The sequence below is a fragment of the Bos grunniens genome, chromosome 10 (assembly GCF_055505025.1).
Source record: "Bos grunniens cultivar Pamir isolate PY7600 chromosome 10, Bosgru_T2T1.0, whole genome shotgun sequence".
NCBI lineage: Eukaryota > Metazoa > Chordata > Mammalia > Artiodactyla > Bovidae > Bos > Bos grunniens.
The window spans coordinates 75,619,591-75,637,917 of NC_141174.1; the positions used below are offsets into that span (position 1 = coordinate 75,619,591).

General features: G+C 38.2%; 3 pseudogenes; all 3 read right to left on the minus strand.

Annotated features, from left to right (window-relative positions):
• Positions 1-3,055: 3,055 nt before the first annotated feature.
• On the minus strand, positions 3,056-4,009 carry LOC147364868 (olfactory receptor 4F15-like; annotated as a pseudogene).
• A 5,858-nt stretch (positions 4,010-9,867) lies between these two features.
• Positions 9,868-15,398, minus strand: LOC147364869 (uncharacterized; annotated as a pseudogene).
• A 1,696-nt stretch (positions 15,399-17,094) lies between these two features.
• LOC147364870 (olfactory receptor 4F15-like) lies at positions 17,095-18,094 on the minus strand (annotated as a pseudogene).
• Between the last annotated feature and the right edge of the window lie 233 nt (positions 18,095-18,327).

Genomic DNA, 18,327 nt, shown 5'->3' on the forward strand with positions numbered 1-18,327 from the left:
AATTCACCCATTCCAGTCCAGTTTAGTTCACTGATTCCTAAAATGTCAATGTTCACTCTTTCCATCCATGTTTGACCACTTCTAATTTACCTTGATTCATAGACCTGGCCCAGGGTCCCATGCAGTATTGCTCTTTACAGTATCAGACTTTACTTCCAGCACCAGTCACATCCACAACTGGTCATTGTGTTTGCTTTGGCTCCTTCTCTTCATTCTTTCTGGAGTTATTTCTCCACTCTTCTCCAGGAACCTACCTACCTGGGAGTTCATCTTTCAGTGTCCTATCTTTTTGCCTTTTCATACTGTTCATGGGGTTCTCAAGGCAAGAAAACTGAAATGGTTTGCCATTCCTTTCTTCAGTGGACCATGTTGTGTCAGAACTCCCCACCATCACCTGTCCATCTTGGGTGGCCCTACACCCAAATGAGGCATGGCTCATCATTTGACTGAGTTAGACAAGGCTGTGGCCCATGTGATCAATTTGATTAGTTTTCTGTGACTATGGGTTTCATTCTGTCTGCCCTCTGAGGGATGAGGATAAGAGGCTCATGGAATCTTCCTGATGGGAGAGACTGACTGTGGGGGAAACTGGGTCTTGTCTGATGGGCGGGGACATGCTCAGTAAATTCCACATGTATGTGTTTATATAGGATTTTTGTTTTTCTCATTCTGACTTCACTCTGTATTTAATGACAAATGTTTATTGATTGTTTTATATACTGTTGCTACTGATACTGATGTTTGGCAGTAAATATGATGGCAGCATTAAACAGCTCCTTTTCTCATGGAAGTTAAGTGTAATGAGGAAAACTTACATTGAATAGGAAATCAGGAGTGTCACTAATGTTACAGAAGTGGTAATAAGGAGTGCTATAACAATACACAATAAGAAGAGAGTTCTTGAACCCAGGTCCTGGGAATTATTCCCTGGTAAAGTGTTGCTGAAACTGAGGTGTGAAGAATAAGTAGATGTTACTAGGTGAATCATGAAAGACAAGTGTTTCAGACAGAATGATTCATCAGTGTGAAGCATCAGAGATAAAAGAGTTTGAAGTTTCCAGGCAAGTTTAAAAAACCACCAAATTGAATCTGAAATTAAAGGGAAAGAGCATGTTGTTCTCAGGGGCAGGAGACATGGTGGGAACCAGGTCTCTGGTGGCCTGATAAACTTTGAAAGAGAGGTAATGTTTTAATTTAAGGTCTATGACAATTATGTTAAAGTCATTGAGCAAAACAACTACATGGTTAGATTTATATTTTTAAAAACCTCTCTACTGAAATGAAGATAATGGGATAAGATTTGAAGCATGAAGACCACATAGTTGACTTACAATTCTATTCTAAAAAATAATATGTGATGGTTTCAACAAGAATGGTGACATTGTAGAAGAAAATAAGGGGAGGTATATAAGAAATGTTTATAAAGTGGAATTAATAGACTTGCTGATTTATTGAATATTGAGGATCAGAGTGAGGGAGGAGTTCATTATTACCCCAGATTTTGGGTTGAGCTACTGGGCAAGTGTTTGAGCCGTTTATTGTGACTTTGAAAGAACAGGAGGTTTGAGGTGGAGCCATGGGAATGGATGCAACCTAGGGACAGAATATAAAGTGAGAACAGGCTAAAGATGTAATTCTGAGGAACCCTAAGTTTGTTGGTTGAACAAATGAGGGAAATTCAGCAAACAGATGCTGGGAAGATATTACCCAAGAGGTAGGAGGTAAACCAGGAGATTATAGTGATTTAGAGGCCCAGTGGAGTATTTGAAGGAAGGAGTTATCAGCAGTAATTAAGTTAAAAAGAATTTCCTGTCCAGATGAATAAGAAAAAAGGATGCTTGGGGCTGGTGCACTGGGATGACCCAGAGGGATGGTATGGGGAGGGAGGAGGGAGGAGGGTTCAGGATGGGGAACACATGTATACCTGTGGCAGATTCATTTTGATATATGGCAAAACTAATACAATATTGTAAAGTTAAATAAAATAAAATTAAAAAAATAAAAAAACATTAAAAAAAGAAAAAATTTAAAAGACATATTAGATTGTTTTATTTATACAGAGGAGACAGAGATGTTACTGTACATTCCTGTAACTTTAATGAAGTCTTTAATCTAGATGTAGAAATCCTCAATTAAATTGATTATGCCTCAACCTTTTTGGCTTTCTATTATTCCAAGGTTATGAAACACAGATACATAAACTCTTGTATTGGGCCGTGGGGTGAAGGGGGGTGTGGTGCTTGTGGTGGTGGTGGGGTGGTGGTTTGACAGACCAGGAAACCATATTCAAGGAAACCAGGACCTCTAAATACACATTCTTGGGTGATTATTATGCTGTGAAGCAGCTATTAATTATACATATTTTTAAAAGAATAAACTGAGCTAGTTGAATGTTAGAAGGTCTTCACATTCAGGATAACAGAGAAGCAGAAAAAAAAGTGCAAAAATATTTGATCTAAATTCATCTAAAATATTGATAGTGTTAAAGAAATTCTGTACATGCAATCACTGAAATCTAAACAAAATTGAAATGGCATCCTAAACTGAAAAAGCTCAGGGTGTAGTCAAGTCTTGAATTCAGGGCTAAACATAAATAATAACAGTTGATTTTATTCTTACTGTTAATTAAAATAAAATTAAAATAGAAAATTAGAAGTATATACTTTATTTATAATTTACCCAAACCTACATTTTAGATTCTTAATCTATTAGCTTACTATGAGATATATTTGTCAATTTTTGAGGTATTTATTTATAATTGAGAGTAATTACACCCAGCAAGTCCTAGGAAATGGCACCAGAAAATGGTTTTGAATGTTAAGTTTACACGTGGAGGTCAGCTTAGTTTTCTTTTCTCATCTCTTTTCTCCATGAACGTAGAGGAAGTCAATTTATTCCTTGTGATTGTCAAAATAAAGTCAACTCTAACTTGATAATCAATTTCTACAGGTGCATCTTTGTTGAACTATCATTCGAAATAGTAATTCTTAACCATAGTAATGATGATAGTCACATGACTCTGTTTTTGGTGAGCTTGAAGCATCGTGTACTCTAGATCTGCTCCATTCATTATGAGATCCCACTGGAACCTACAATCCGTTTGCCCAGTCTCCTCATGGCAATTCTCATGTCTTTGTTTCTCAATGTATAAATGGTAGGATTCAAGATAGGGGTGATGGCAAAGTCAACAATAAACAAATACTTATCCAATGATGTTGTAGGGAAAGGCCACACATAGAGAAACATACATGGCATAAAAAACAAAATTACTACAGTGATGTGAGCTGACAGTGTGAAAAATGCTTTAGATAAGTCTCCTGAAGAACGTTTCCAGACAGTGACCAAAATGAAAATGTAGGATTATAATTAAAGAGAAGAAGGTAGCCATGGATATAAACCCACTATTAGCAATGATTGCAAACTCTAGCTTGTAAGTGTCTACACAAGCAAGTTTCATGACCTGAGGAAAGTCACAGTAAAAACTGTCTACTTTATTGGGACCACAAAAAGGCAAGTTTATGACAAAAACAAACTGAGATACAGCATGGATTATCCCCACTATCCAGGCAACCACTACAAAGGAAACACACATTTTGGAGCTCATAATTGTCAGGTAGTGGAGAGGCTTACAGATTGCAGTATACCTGTCAAATGCCATGGCTATGAGCAGCACCATCTCAACTCCACCCATGACATGAATGAAAAATATCTGTGTCATACATTTTGGAAAAGAAATGATTTTGCAGTTAGTGTAAAGATCAGAGATCATTTTGGGTACTGTGGTAGAGGAAAGACCTAGATCAAGGAGGGAGAGATTGGCCAACAGGAAGTACATGGGGGAGTGTAAATGAGAGTCAATAATTACTGTGAACACAATGAAGAGGTTTCCCAGGATAATTCCCAAGTAGAACACAAAGAAGAACCAAAAAAGAAAAAGATGCATTTTCCATGAATTTGAAAGTCCGATTAGTACAAATTCAAATACCACAGAGTCATTTACTCCATCCATTGACTCAATCAGAGAAGAAGCTGAAGTATTCTGAAGGTAGAAAATAAGAAAGAATTGAAAAATATGGGTACCAAAGATTAATACCTTATTTATCCATCAATGATTATATGGAAAACATGTTGTAAATGCCAAAATACGAAGTGAGAAGAAATACAGAGAGGGGCAGGTTAAAGGAAGATAATTGAATAGGAGAAAAGAGATAATAAAATTTAGACCATAAAGACAAGGAAAGAAATCATATGGGAATATGGCAGGTAAAATGGAGGAATTAGGAATAAAGAGTAACGTTTTCCTAGGAGAGAGTTTCTTTACCAAGCTTGTGCTGAGCTTAGTTGCTCAGTTGTGTCCAACTCTTTGCAACCCTATGGACTGTAGCCCGCCAGACTCCTCTGTCCATGGGGATTCTCCAGGCAAGAATACTGAAGTGAGTTGTCATGCCCTCATCCAGAGAATCTTCCCAACCCAGGCATTGAACCTAGGTGTCCTGTATTGCAGGCAGATTCTTTGCTGTCTCATCTGCCAGGGAAGCCCAGTTCTGGCTTCTTCAGTCTTGTTCATATATATTTTAGCATAACATCTTCCATATCATGAATAATCAGCATATCTGAAGTGTTCAAACTCTTAATCACATTTGTCCACACAAGTGTTAATCACACATAGAAAAGTTTCCAACAAATGAGGGCATGAATGTTGCACTTAAGATGGTAGCATAAAATGAACAGGTTTACTTCTCTAATTTACAATACTTGGAGAATTAAGATACAGTTTAAATCAAAGGAAACTCCAAAGAAGGAGTGTCTAAAAACCCCAAAAGAGAGCTATTGAGTACTTTGCTAAGCTTGAGAGAGATCTTGTGCTTTGAGAGCTGTGCTATAGGATTGGTCTTCCCTGGTGACTCAGACAGTAGTGACTGGCAATTCAAATGTGAAACTGAGAAACAATGATGTCTTCACTGAAACAAAATATTTAGTCATGATGCACTAAGAAAATGAAAAAAAACTGCAGACCATGAAGGTCACAACAGCTTGTCTTTCAAGTATTTGAAGCTTGCTGCTGCTGCTGCTGCTAAGTCGCTTCAGTTTTGTCCGACTCTGTGCGACCCCATAGACGGCAGCCCACCAGGGTCCCCCCTCCCTGGGATTCTCCAGGCAAGAACACTGGAGTGGGTTGCCATTGCCTCCTCCAATGCATGAAAGTGAAAAGTGAAAGTGAAGTCGCTCAGTCGTGTCCGACTCTTAGCAAACCCATGACTGCAGCCTACCAGGCTCCTCCGTCCATGGGATTTTCCAGGCAAGAGTACTGGAGTGGGTTGCCATTGCCTTCTCCGATTTGAAGCTTAGTTCTGCTAAAATGTTATCTGAAGGTGAATGAAACTGCTACCAACAAATTTTTAATAGAAAGTATCTATTATCACTACAAATGTAAACATTGATGAGATCATGTATAACACGTATTTAAATCCATTCATTATCCAATACAAAGAGACAGAATAAAAGTATATTAAAGGAGATAAGCTATGAAACAGGGGAAACAGTGACTGATTCTTTTTTTTTTTTTTTGCTTCAAAATCACTGAAGATGGTGACTGCAGCCATGAAATTAAAAGACGTTTGCTCCTTGGAAGAAAAATTATGAACAACCTAGACAGCATATTAAAAAGCAGAGACATTACTTTGCCAACAAAGGTCTGTCTAGTCAAAGCTACGGTTTTCCCAGTAGTCATGTATGGATGTAAGAGTTGGACTATAAGGAAGCTGAGTGCCAAATAAATGATGCTTTTGAACTGTGGTGTTGGAGAAGACTGTTGAGAGTCCTTTGGACTACAAGGAGATCCAACCAGTCCATCCTAAAGGAAATCAGTCCTAAATATTCATTGGAAGGACTTATGCTGCAACTGAAACTCCCAATACTTTGGCCACCTGATGCAAAGAACTGACTCATTAAGAAAGACCCTGATGGTGGGAAAGATTGAAGGCAGGAGAAGGGAGCTACAGAGGATGAGATGGTTGTATGGCATCACTGACTCAATGGACATGAGCTTGAGTAAACTCTGGGAGTTAGTGATGGACAGGGAGGCCTGGAGTGCTGCAGTCCATGGGGTCACAAAGAGCTGGACATGACTGAACAACTGAACCGAACTGAAGCTATGAAAAGGCATACAGAAACAGGAAATTGATAAGATTGGTACCAAAATGAATATGGCCATTATAAATGATGTAAAATTATTTTTTTGTCATGCCCACTAAATTATTGACAAAAAGTGGTTACAAATGATTGTCTTATATGATGTGCTATTAATATTATACATTACAAAAATATGTTTGCATATACAATAACATCTCAAGAAGATAACTTTGGATAATGACACTTCAGGTAATTTTAATATTAAAAATTTAAATATCTGTATTTTATATTTTTCTAAACTGACCACATATTTGTGATAAAAAATGAAAATGAAAGGAGAGAAACAGGGGAGAAAGAGGGCCAAGAAAATGAAAAAGAAGAACACTGAGATTTATGGAGGTAGTGAAGTATGCATATATGTGGTGGTTAGAGTAGTATTAGGATTTTTGGCACTAGTTCAATAGTTTTATTAGCCTTGGTTAAACCACCATTTCTTGGTTGGTGAATGACAATTACTGGAAGTACATGAAGAAAACTCTGGATGTTCTATGTCAGATTTGGACCAGATATGTACATGCTTCCTTCTCTAGAGAAATGTTAATATATGTGACATTCTATAGAATCCTGGTTTGTTCATTATTTGGAATAGATAAGTCATACACTGAAAACAGTGGGAAAGCACTAATAGCTCTCCCACTTTTGTTTGTCAATTGAATTTTATTCTTTCCAATAGTCCCTTATATTTTCCAAAACAGATAAGATTGAGTGAAGAAATATGTCTAAAAAGAAAAGGTAAAAAGGCATATTGCATAGTGAAATCAAACTTTCTTATAACTTTACATACACTATGTGTACTGATTAATCTGTTTAAAACTTATCAGGAATTGGTAACATTTAGCTAGTTAATTCTGAAATACTGAGTTCTTGCTTAGAGGGAAGAGTATATCCAAACAAGTTTAAAATATTTATTTCTTTTGCTTTCTTCCATCTGAGCCACCAGGGAAGTCCTGTTTTGCTTTCTTAGAAAGCATTAAAGACTCAGAACTTCTCCGGATGCAGAGTCTCATAAAAGTTGGTTGCTATCTCTGTTGGATATTTTGGCTCTAACATTTAGAACATGGAAACCTTTTCAAAATATTTTTTTCAAGCAAAAAATCAGATGGAATGTAGGTAATCTGACTTTCGTGATTAAAAATTCCCTCTCCTCTAAGGAGCCAAGAGAAATTATAACCACCTTAAGATTGAGAACACACAGAAGGAAAGCTGTTCAAAACTCAGTTCTTCACTGATATACCATATTCATTATTTTTTTCTTTTAATTTTTACCCTTAACCACCTTAGCTCACTGGTTATAGAATACTTACAGAACTAATGGACGCAAGTTCTATTAAGCCATGTTCATTCTTATCATTCTCTCTTTAATTCTTGATCCACTCATCACTAATATCATTGAGGGGTTTATCAAATATGCCACATGGAGGGAACTAACTGAATCCAATCATTTTCATATGAGGGCAAATAGTCACTTCAAATGGTAATCTGTTTGAAGCATGGATGGGAGTGGAATGGGCAAGATATGGGCATATTCAGTCTCCACAACGGGAAATGTGGGGACTTCATCTTATAAGATGACGAAGAAGATGGTGAGAGATGCAGGAACCTTGAGATACTAACTCACCAAAGACAGCCATCATAAATATTGGTCCCTTCTTCAGGCATAATATAATCTAGTGAAGAATGGTGTCAAAAGGATTGGGAATAATTGGAAATGGAGAAAAGAAAGAAAGTGCTAGAGAAATATGAGATTGCTGTGATATGGTTCAGTATTAGGTAAATTTTTATGACCTACCTCTTCTTTTCTAGGATGCATTTGTTGAAACACAATAATTTTGATTTCTGCTTTGTAGTATAATCACCTCTAGGACAAAAATATATGTTGTTTTTTTTTTTCCCAGTGAGATTATACTTAATTAGTAGCACTAGGTTTGGGGGATCCATTGATATTCTGAGGTCCCTAGTAACCAGTGTTTTATTGATTTCTCCTGGGAACCAGGTCTACAAGTCATCTTAATTTTCTCACGAGAAAAAATATCAGAAGAGTTACTTGGTGATGAGAAGTAAGAAAAAAAAGAAGACGTAAGAATATCTCCTTTATATTGAGAGAGATAATGTGCTGGATGGCTAAGAAATAAGTACCATTTGGAACAGAAAATGTGGAACCACAAACTCACTTACAGTTACTGAGGTGGGGAAGGGTAAGAAGTCGTTCACAATTCTTCCTGACACTCTCGTTCATTGACCGGGAGAGAATGAGGTTCATTTATCAGTTTTTTTTTTTTTCAAGAGACAAGCCTTAGGCTTTATGAATGGGGCATATTCTGATAACCATTTCTGATTTATTCCCATTTAGTGATTTTCGTCTATTAACTGACATATTGTTGTCCAACAGATACATGAAAAGATGTTAACCATCACTAAGGAAATGTGAATCAGAACCACAATGGTATCACCTCTCATCTGTCAGAATGGCTATTATCATAAAGATATGAAATAAAAAAGTGATGACATGAATTTGAAGAAAAGGGAACCCATGTGTACTGTTTTGTGGGAATGCAAATTAGTGCAACCTCTATAGAGGTTCCTAAAAATTAAAACTATCATATAATCCATATATGATTTTATATACAATGATAAATCAAAACCAGAAGAAACAAAAACACTAATGAAAGCGATATCTGCACCTTCATGTGCGTAGCAGAAGTTTTCACGATAGTCAATATATGGAAACAACTTAAGTGCCCACTGATAGATGGGTAGATAAAGAAATTGTGGTACATACAGCTGGCCCTCCATATCTCTAGTTCCATATGTGAGGGTTCAACCAACTACAGATCAAAAATATTGGAAAACATTCCAGAAAGTTCCATTAAGCAAAATTTTAATTTGCCACATGCTGGCATATTTTTACATAGCATTTATATTCTATTAGATATTATAAATAGTCTAGAAGATTTCAAGCATAAGGAAGAATGTGTATAGTGTGTGTGTTAGTTGCTCAGTTGTGTCTGACTCTTGAAACCCCAGGGACTGTAGCCCACTAGGCTCCTCTGTCCATGAAATTCTCCAGGCAAGAATACTGGAGTGACTTGTCATTTCCTGCTCCAGAGGATCTTCCTGACCCAGGGACAGAACCCTGATCTCCTGCATTGCAGGCGAATCCTTTACCATCTGAGCTACTAGGAAGCAAAGGTGGCTTTCAGTAAATCTTTTGAGATGTACCCTCAACTGTTTAACTCTCCTGGCAATGGACTGCAATGCATGTATATACAAGATAAATAAAAGGAATGAGGTCCTCTGATCTCTTCAACAATGCTCCTCTTACCTCAACTAAACTAAGGGATGACAAATGCCATAGGCTTATCATGGAAATATGAAAGCTGTGTTTGTATTTCTCTCTTTTCTCTCTCATGTCTCCCCCTCTTTTGTTTAAGTGTCCCTGAGATCATTTTGCAGTGTAAACTGAGGAGGAAGATGTGCCTGAATTCTCTGCTAAGTGCACAATAAAGATTGGGCCACTCTTCTGTGTGAATTTTCAGATATAGAATAAGTTTCTAGGCTGAGTCCATTTCTAACATGACTCTTTGGATGAAAACTGATATCCTGCAATAGGTTTTTTCACAGGGAAGAAAAATGAGGGGATTTCTTCTGGATATGAATGATCAGATTCTGAGTAAGCTATTCCTTCCTCAGATTTTCCTCAGGGGTTACATGCAGAAGTCTCTCCCCAGAAGGAGTTCTTAGAGGTTGAACTCTTAAGTGTGGAACTACATAAGTGTGCAGAGTCATCCCACATCTGTTACATTGACAGGGTTTCCCCCATTATGAACCCTTTGATTCTCAGTAAGGGATGAGCTGTGACTGAAGGCCTTTCCACACTCACTTCACTCATAGGACTTCTCTCTGGTGGATGATGGAGTATTGAATGAGGCTTGTGCTCTACCAGAAGATCTTCCCACACTCCATGCATTTGTAGGGCTTCTCTCCACTGTGAATCTGCTGGTGGCTGGTGAGGTATGACTTGTGGTTGAAGGCTTTCCCACACTTTGTGCCCTTGTAGGGCTTCTCTTCACTGTGGATGGTGAAGTGCCAGCTGAGGCCTGACCGATTGCTAAAGGCCGTTCCACATTCTTTGCATTCATAGGGTTTCTCTCCAGTGTGGGCCCTTATATGTGAGATAAAAGTGGAGCAGTAGATGAAGGCCTTTCCCCACTCAGTGCATACATAGGGCTTCTGCCCTTTGTGGATCCTCTGGTGCTTGTTGAGGTATGGCTTGTGGTAGAAGACCTTCCCACCCTTGAGGCACTTGTAGGGCCTCTCCCCGGTATGGGTGATGGAGTGTTGAATGAGTCTGGTGCTGTCACAGAAGCCCTTCCCACACGTGCTTCTCCCTGGTGTGGATCCGCTGGTGCATCATGAGCTGTGACCTGTGGTGGAAGGCTTTCCCACATTCCATGCACCTGAAGGGCTTCTCTCCTATGTGGATGATGTGGTGTCATATGAAACTTTTCTTGTCTCAGAAGGCCTTCCCACACTTGTGTTGGTTGTATGCAAATACCTTATACAACTATATGACTTTGTATAAGGAATTTGAGCATCTTCAGATTTTTTGTCTGTGGGGGGAATCCTGGACTAATCCACTGTGGATTACAAGGCTGTTGTTCAGTAACTAAGTCGTGTCTGACTGCATCCCCATGGCCTGTAGCACATCAGGTTCCTCTGCCCTCCATTAGTGCCTGATGTCTGCTCAAATTCATGTCTTTTGAGTTGGTAATGCTATCTAATCATCTCATCCTCTGTTTCCCCCTTCTTTTGTCTTCACTTTTTCCTAGCATCATGGTCTTTTCCAATGAATCAGCTCTTCGTATCAGGTGGTGAAAGTACTGGAGCTTCAACTTCATCAGAAGTTGTTTTAATGAATATTCAATGTTGATTTTCTTTAGGATTGACCGGTTGATCTCCTTGCCATCCAAGTGACACTCAAGTGCCTTCTCCAGCACCACAGTTCAAAAACACAATTTCTTTGGTGGTCAGCCTTCTTCATGATCCAACTCACACATCTATACATAACTACTGAAAAAACCATAGTTTTGACTATATGGACCTTTGTTGGCAGTGAGGTCTCTACTTTTTAAAACACTGTCAATGTTTGTCACAGTGATCCAAGCCTATGCCCCAACCAGTAATGCTGAAGAAGCTGAAGTTGAATGGTCTATGAACATCTACAAGACCTTTTAGAACTAACACCCCAAAAATATGTACTTTTCATTATAGGGGCCTGGAATGCAAAAGTAGGAAGTCAGGAAACACCTGGAGTAACAGGTAAATTTGGCCTTGGAATAAAAAATGAAGAAAGGCAAAGCCTAACAAAGTTTTGCCAAGATAATGCACTGGTCATAGCAAACACCCTCTTACAATAACACAAGAGAAGACTCTACACATGGACAACACCAGATGGTCAACACCAAGATAAGATTGGTTATATTCTTTGTAGCCAAAGATGGAGAAGCTCTATACAGTCAGCCAAAACAAGACTGGGAGCTGACTGTGGCTCAGATCATGAACTCCTTGTTGCCAAATTCAGACTTAAATTGCAGAAAGTAGGGAAAACCACTAGACCATTCGGGTATGACCTAAATCAAATCACTTATGATTATACAGAGAAAGTGAGAAATAGATTTAAGGGACTAGATTTGATAAACAGAGTACCTGATGAACTATGGATGGAGATTTGTGACATTGTACAGGAGACAAAGGTAAGACCATCCCTATGGAAAAGAAATGCAAAAAAGCAAAATGGCTGTCTGGGGAGGCCTTACAAATAGCTGTGAAAAAAAGAGAAGTGAAAAGCAAAGGAGAAAAGGAGAGATATAACATCTGAATGCAGAGTTCCAAAGAATAGCAAGGAGAGATAAGAAAGCCTTTCTCTGCAGTCAATGCAAATAAATAGAGGAAAATAACAGAATGGCAAAGACTAGAGATCACATCCAGAAAATTAGAGATAACAAGGGAACATTTCATGCAAAGATGGGCTCGATAAAGGACAAAAATGGTATGGACCTAATAGAAGCAGAAGATATTGAGAAGAGGTGGCAAAAATACACAGAAGAACTGTACAAAAAAGATCTTCATGACCCAGATAATCACGATGGTGTGATCACTCACCTAGAGCCAGACATCCTGGAATGTGAAGTCAAGTGGGCCTTAGGAAGAATCACTACGAACAAAGCTAGTGGAGGTGATGGAATTCCAGTTGAGCTCTTTCAAATGCTGAAAGATGATGCTGTGAAAGTGCTGCACTCAATATGCCAGCAAATTTGGAAAACTCAGCAGTGGCCACAGGACTGGAAAAGGTCAGTTTTCATTCCAATCCCAAAGAAAGGCAATGCCAAAGAATGCTCAAACTACCATATAATTGCACTCATCTCACACACTAGTAAAGTAATGCTCAAATTCTCCAAGCCAGGCTTCAGCAAGCAATATGTGAACTGTGAACTTCCAGATGTTCAAGCTGGTTTTAGAAAAGGAAGAGGAACCAGAGATCAAATTGCCAACATCCGCTGGATCATCAAAAAAGCAAGAGAGTTCCAGAAAAACATCTATTTCTGCGTTATTAACTATGCCAAAGCCTTTGACTTTGTGGATCACAATAAACTGGAAAATTCTGAAGGACATGGGAATACCAGATCCCCCGACCTGTCTCTTGAGAAACCTGTATGCAGGCCAGGAAGCAACAGTTAGAACTGGACATGGAACAACAGACTGGTTCCAAATAGGAAAAGGAGTATGTCAAGGTTGTATATTGTCACCCTGCTTATTTAACTTCTATGCAGAGTACATCATGAGAAATGCCTGGCTGGAAGAAGCACACGCTGGAATCAAGATTGTCAGGAAAAATATCATTAACCTCAGATATGCAGATGGCACCACCCTTATGGTAGAAAGTGAAGAAGAACAAAAAAGCCTCTTGATGAAAGTGAAAGTGGAGAGTGAAAAAGTTGGCTTAAAGCTCAACATTCAGAAAACGAAGATCATGGCATCTGGTCCCATCACTTCATGGGAAATAGATAGGGAAACAGTGGAAACAGTGTCAGACTTTATTTTTTGGGTCTCCCAAATCACTGCAGATGGTGATTGCAGGCATGAAATTAAAAGATGCTTACTCCTTGGAAGGAAAGTATTACCTACCTAGAAAGCATATTAAAAAGCAGAGATATTACTTTGCCAACAAAAGTCCATCTAGTTAAGGCTATGGTTTTTCCAGTGGTCATGTATGGATGTGAGAGTTGGACTGTGAAGAAAGCTGAGCGCCAAAGAATTGATGCTTTTGAACTGTAGTGCTGGAGAAGACTCTTAAGGGTCCCTTGGACTGCAAGGAGATCCAGCCAGTCCATCCTAAAGGACACCAGTCTAAAGCTGAAACTCCAATACTTTGGCCACCTCATGTGAAGAGTTGACTCATTGGAAAAGACCCTGATGCTGGGAGGGATTGGTGGCAGGAGGAAAGGGGACGACAGAGGATGAGATGGTTGGATGGCATCACTGACTCGATGGACATGAGTTTGAGTGAACTCCAGGAGTTGGTGATGGACAGGGAGGCCTGGCATGCTGCTATTCATGGGGTCACAAAGAGTCGGACACGCCTGAGTGACTGAACTGAACTGAACTGAACTGATGTTTGTCATAGCTTTTCTTCCAAGAAGCAAGCATCTTTTAATTTCATGTTTGCAGTCTCTGTCCATAGTGTTTTTTGACCCCAAGAAAATAAAATCTGTTACTGCTTCCACTTTTCCCCCTTTTGTTTGCCATGAAGTGATGGGACTGGATGCCATGATCTTAGTCTTTTGAATGTTGAGTTTTACACCAACTTTTTCACTCTCCTCTTTCACCCTCATCAAGAGGGTCTTCACTTCCTTTTCACTTTCTGTCATAAGAGTGTATCATCTGTATATCTGAGGTTGTTGATATTTCTCCTGGCAATCTTTATTCCAGCTTGTGATTCACCCAGCCTGGTATTTCACATGATTTATTCTGAATGTAAGTCAAATAAGTAGGATGACAATATACAGTCTTGTCCCAATTTGGGACCAAAAGGTGACTTTATACTCCTATCCCAATTTGGGACCAGTTCATTGTTCAATGTCTGGTTTTAAGACTTGTTTCTTGACCTTCATATAGGTTCCTCAGGAGACAGGTAAGGTGGTCTGGTACTCTATATCTCTTTAACAATTTTTCAGTTTGTTGTGATCCACAGAGTCCAAGGCTTTGGTTAATGAAGCAGAAGTAGATGCTTTTCTGGAACTCCCTTGATTTTTCCATGATCCAAGAAATATTGGCAATTTGATTTTTGGTTCCTCTGTCTCTTCAAAACCCAGCTTGTGCATCTCAGTTCACATAATGCTGAAGTCTAGCTTGAAAGATTTTGAGCGTTACTTTGCTAGCATGTGATATGAGTGCAATTGTATGGTAGTTTGAACATTCTTTGGCATTTCCCTTCTTTGATATTAGAATGAAAACTGACCTTTTCCAGCCCTATGTCCACTACTGAGTTTTCCAAACTGGCTGGCATATTGAATGCAGCACTTTAACATCATCATCTTTTAGGATTTGAAATAGCTTAGCTGGAATTCTATCACCTCCACTAGCTTTGTTCATAATAATGCTTCCCAAGGCCCACTTGACTTTATACTCTAGGATGTCTGGCTGTAGGTGACCACATCTTCATACTTATCTGGGTCATTAAGATCTTTCTTGTCTAGTTTTTCTGTTTATACTTGCCACCTCTTCTTAATCTCTTCTGCTTATGTTAAGTCCTTACTGTTTCTGTCCTTTATTGTATACATCCTTTCATGAAATGTTCCCCTTGATAATCCAATTTCCTTACAGAGATCTCTACTCTTTACCATTCTATAGTTTTCCTCTATTTCTTTGCAATCTTCACTTAAGAAGGCCTTCTTATCTCTCCTTGCCATTCTCTGGACCTCTGCATTCAGTTGAGTATATCTTTGCCTTTCTGTCTTGACTTTTGATTCTCTTCTTTCCTCAGCTATTTGTAAAGCCTCTTAAACCACTTTGCCTTCTTCTATAAGTGAGTCCACATGTCTCTTTTATAGACAGTCTATTATTACACCAAATTTTGAGTTGAGCAACTGGGTGTTTGACCCATTTGCTGTGACTTTGAAAGAAGGGGTGTGAGGAAAAGGAGACATGTTAGTTGTAGACCTGCTGAGTGGGCATTGTCTGTGAAGCATCCAAGTAAGAAGATAGATTTGTGGATTAGGAACTTAAGAACTAGTAACCTGGCTTTGAGAGCCTCAAGCTAAAAGCTAGGCATAGTAATGAAAACTGTGGGAATGGATGTCATCTAGGGACAGAATACAAAGTGAGAATAGGCCAAAGATGCAATTCTGAGGAATCCTAAGTTTGTTGGTTGGGCAAATGAGGGAAATGCAACAAACAGATACTGGGAAGGAATTACCCAAGGTGTACGAGAACACCAGGAGATTGTAGTGTTTCAGAGGCCCAGTAGAGTATTTAAAGGAAGGAGTTGTCAGCAATAATTAAGTAAAAAAAAATTCCTGTCCAGATGAATAAAAAAATTAAAAAGAAGTATTGTTGATTTATTTATACAGAGAAAGTCAGAGATGTAATTGTAGATTTCTGAAAAAAAACAGGACAAAAAATAAGCTTTCGATTCTTTTAATTGAGCAGATTTTATTTTCAGAACAATAGAAGCAAATGAAAAAAAAAAAGTTATATGTATCTTCAACAAAACCTTTATATTCCAGATGTAGAAATCCTCATTTAAATTGATTATGCCTCAACATTTTTGGCTTTCCATTTATCCAAGGCTATCAAACTGAGATACATAAACTCTTGTGAGAGGGGATAGTCTGATAGATAAGAAAACATATTCAAGGAAACCAGGACCTCTAAATGCCATCTTTGGGTGATTAGTATCTTGTGAAACAGCTATTATGTCTATGCTTTTTAAAAAGAATAAACTAGGCTGATTGAATATTGGAGAAGGAAATGGCAACCCACTCCAGTGTTCTTGCCTGGAGAATCCCAGGGACAGAGGAGCCTGGTAGGAGGCCATCTATGGGTTCGCACAGAGTCGGACATGACTGAAGCGACTTAGCAGCAGGAGTAGCAGCAGGCTGATTGAATATTAGAAGACATTCATTTTCAGAATGACAGAAAAGTAAGAGTCCAAAAATCTTTGGTCTGTATTTATCTAAAGTATTGATAGTGTTAAAAAAATTTTCTACCTGCAGTCATTCAAATCTCATTCAAGTCTAAACTCAAAACTGAAATAGTATCCTAAACTAAAAAAGCTCAAAGTATAGTCAAGTGTTGAGTTCAAGGCTAACATAGGAAATACATGCTGATTTTATTCTTATTTTAAATCAAACTAAAATTGAGATAAAAAATTAAAAAATATACTTTATTTATAATTAAACTTCAGTTAAGTTCAGTCGCTCAGTTGTGTCCAACTCTTTGTGATCCCATGGACTGCAGCATGCCAGGCTTCCCTGTCAATCACAACTCCTGTCGCTGTTTCCATTGTTTCCCCATAATTAAACTTACATTTTATCTATTTAATCCATTATTTTGCTATGAGAAATTTCTAGCACTTTTTGAGATATTTATTTGTAATTGACAGTAATCACACCTAGTAAAGAAAGATGCAAGAAATGTCACACAGAAAATGGTATTTGAATGTTAAGTTTACACCTGGAAATCAGCTCAGTTCTCTCTTCTCCATGAAAGTAGATGAAGTCAATTTATTCCCTGTAATTGGCAAAATAAAGTCAACTCTGATTTGACACATCAGATTCTACAGGTGTACCTTTGTTGAACTATCATTCAAAATAGTAATTCTTAGCGTAGTAATGATGATAGTCACATGACTTTCAGTGTTTTTGGTGAGCCTAAAGTATCTTGTATTCTAGATTTGCTCCATTCATTATAAGATCCCACTAGAGCCTACAATCCGTTTGCCCAGTCTTCTCGTGGCAATTCTCATATCTTTGTTTCATAATGTATAAATGGCAGGATTCAAGACAGGGGTGATGGCAAAGACAGCAATAAACAAATCCGGTGATGTTGCAGGGAAAGGCCACACAGAGAGAAACATATATGGCGTAAAAAACAAAATTACTACAGTGATGTGAGCTGACAGTGTGACAAATGCTTTGGATAAGTCTCCTGAAGGTTTCCAGACCGTGACCAAAATGAAAATGTAGGATATAATTAAAGAGAAGAAGGTAGCCATGGAAATAAAGTCACTATTAACAATAATTACAAACTCTAGCTTGTAAGTGTCTACACAAGCAAGTTTGATGACCCGAGGCAAATCATAATAAAAACTGTGTACTTTATTGGGATCACAAAAAGGCAAGTTTATGACAAAAACAAAACTAAGATACAGCATGGATTATCCCCACTATGCAGGCAACCACTACAAAGGAAACACACATTTTGGTGCTCATAATTGTCAGGTAGTGGATAGGCTTACAGATTGCAGTATACCTGTCAAATGCCATGGCTATGAGCAGCAGCATCTCAACTCCACCCATGACATGAATGAAAAATATCTGTGTCATACATTTTGGAAAAGAAATGATGTTGCAGTTAGTGAAAAGATCAGAGATCATTTTGGGTACTGTGGTAGAGGAAAGACCTAGACCAAGAATAGAGAGGTTGGCCAACAGGAAGTACATAGGGGAGTGTAAATGCGAGTCAATAATTACTGTGAACACAACAAAGAAGTTTCCCAGGATGATTCCTATGTAGAACACAAAGAAGAACCAAAAGAAGAAAAAAAAAAATGCATTTTCCATGAATTTGAAAGTCTGATTAGTACAAATTCAGATACCATAGAGTCATTTACTCCATCCATTGACTCAATCAGTAGAGAAGAAGCTGAAATAGTCTGAAGGTAGAAAATAAGAAAGAAATGAGAAATGTGAATACCAAAATTAATACATTATTTGTTCATCAATGAATCTGCAGAAAACATATTGTAAATGCCAAAATATGAAGTGAGAAGACTTACAGATAGGGGAGCTGAAAGAATGATGGTAAGTGAATAGAAGAAATGAGATAATCAAAAGTTAGGCCAGGGCAACAAAG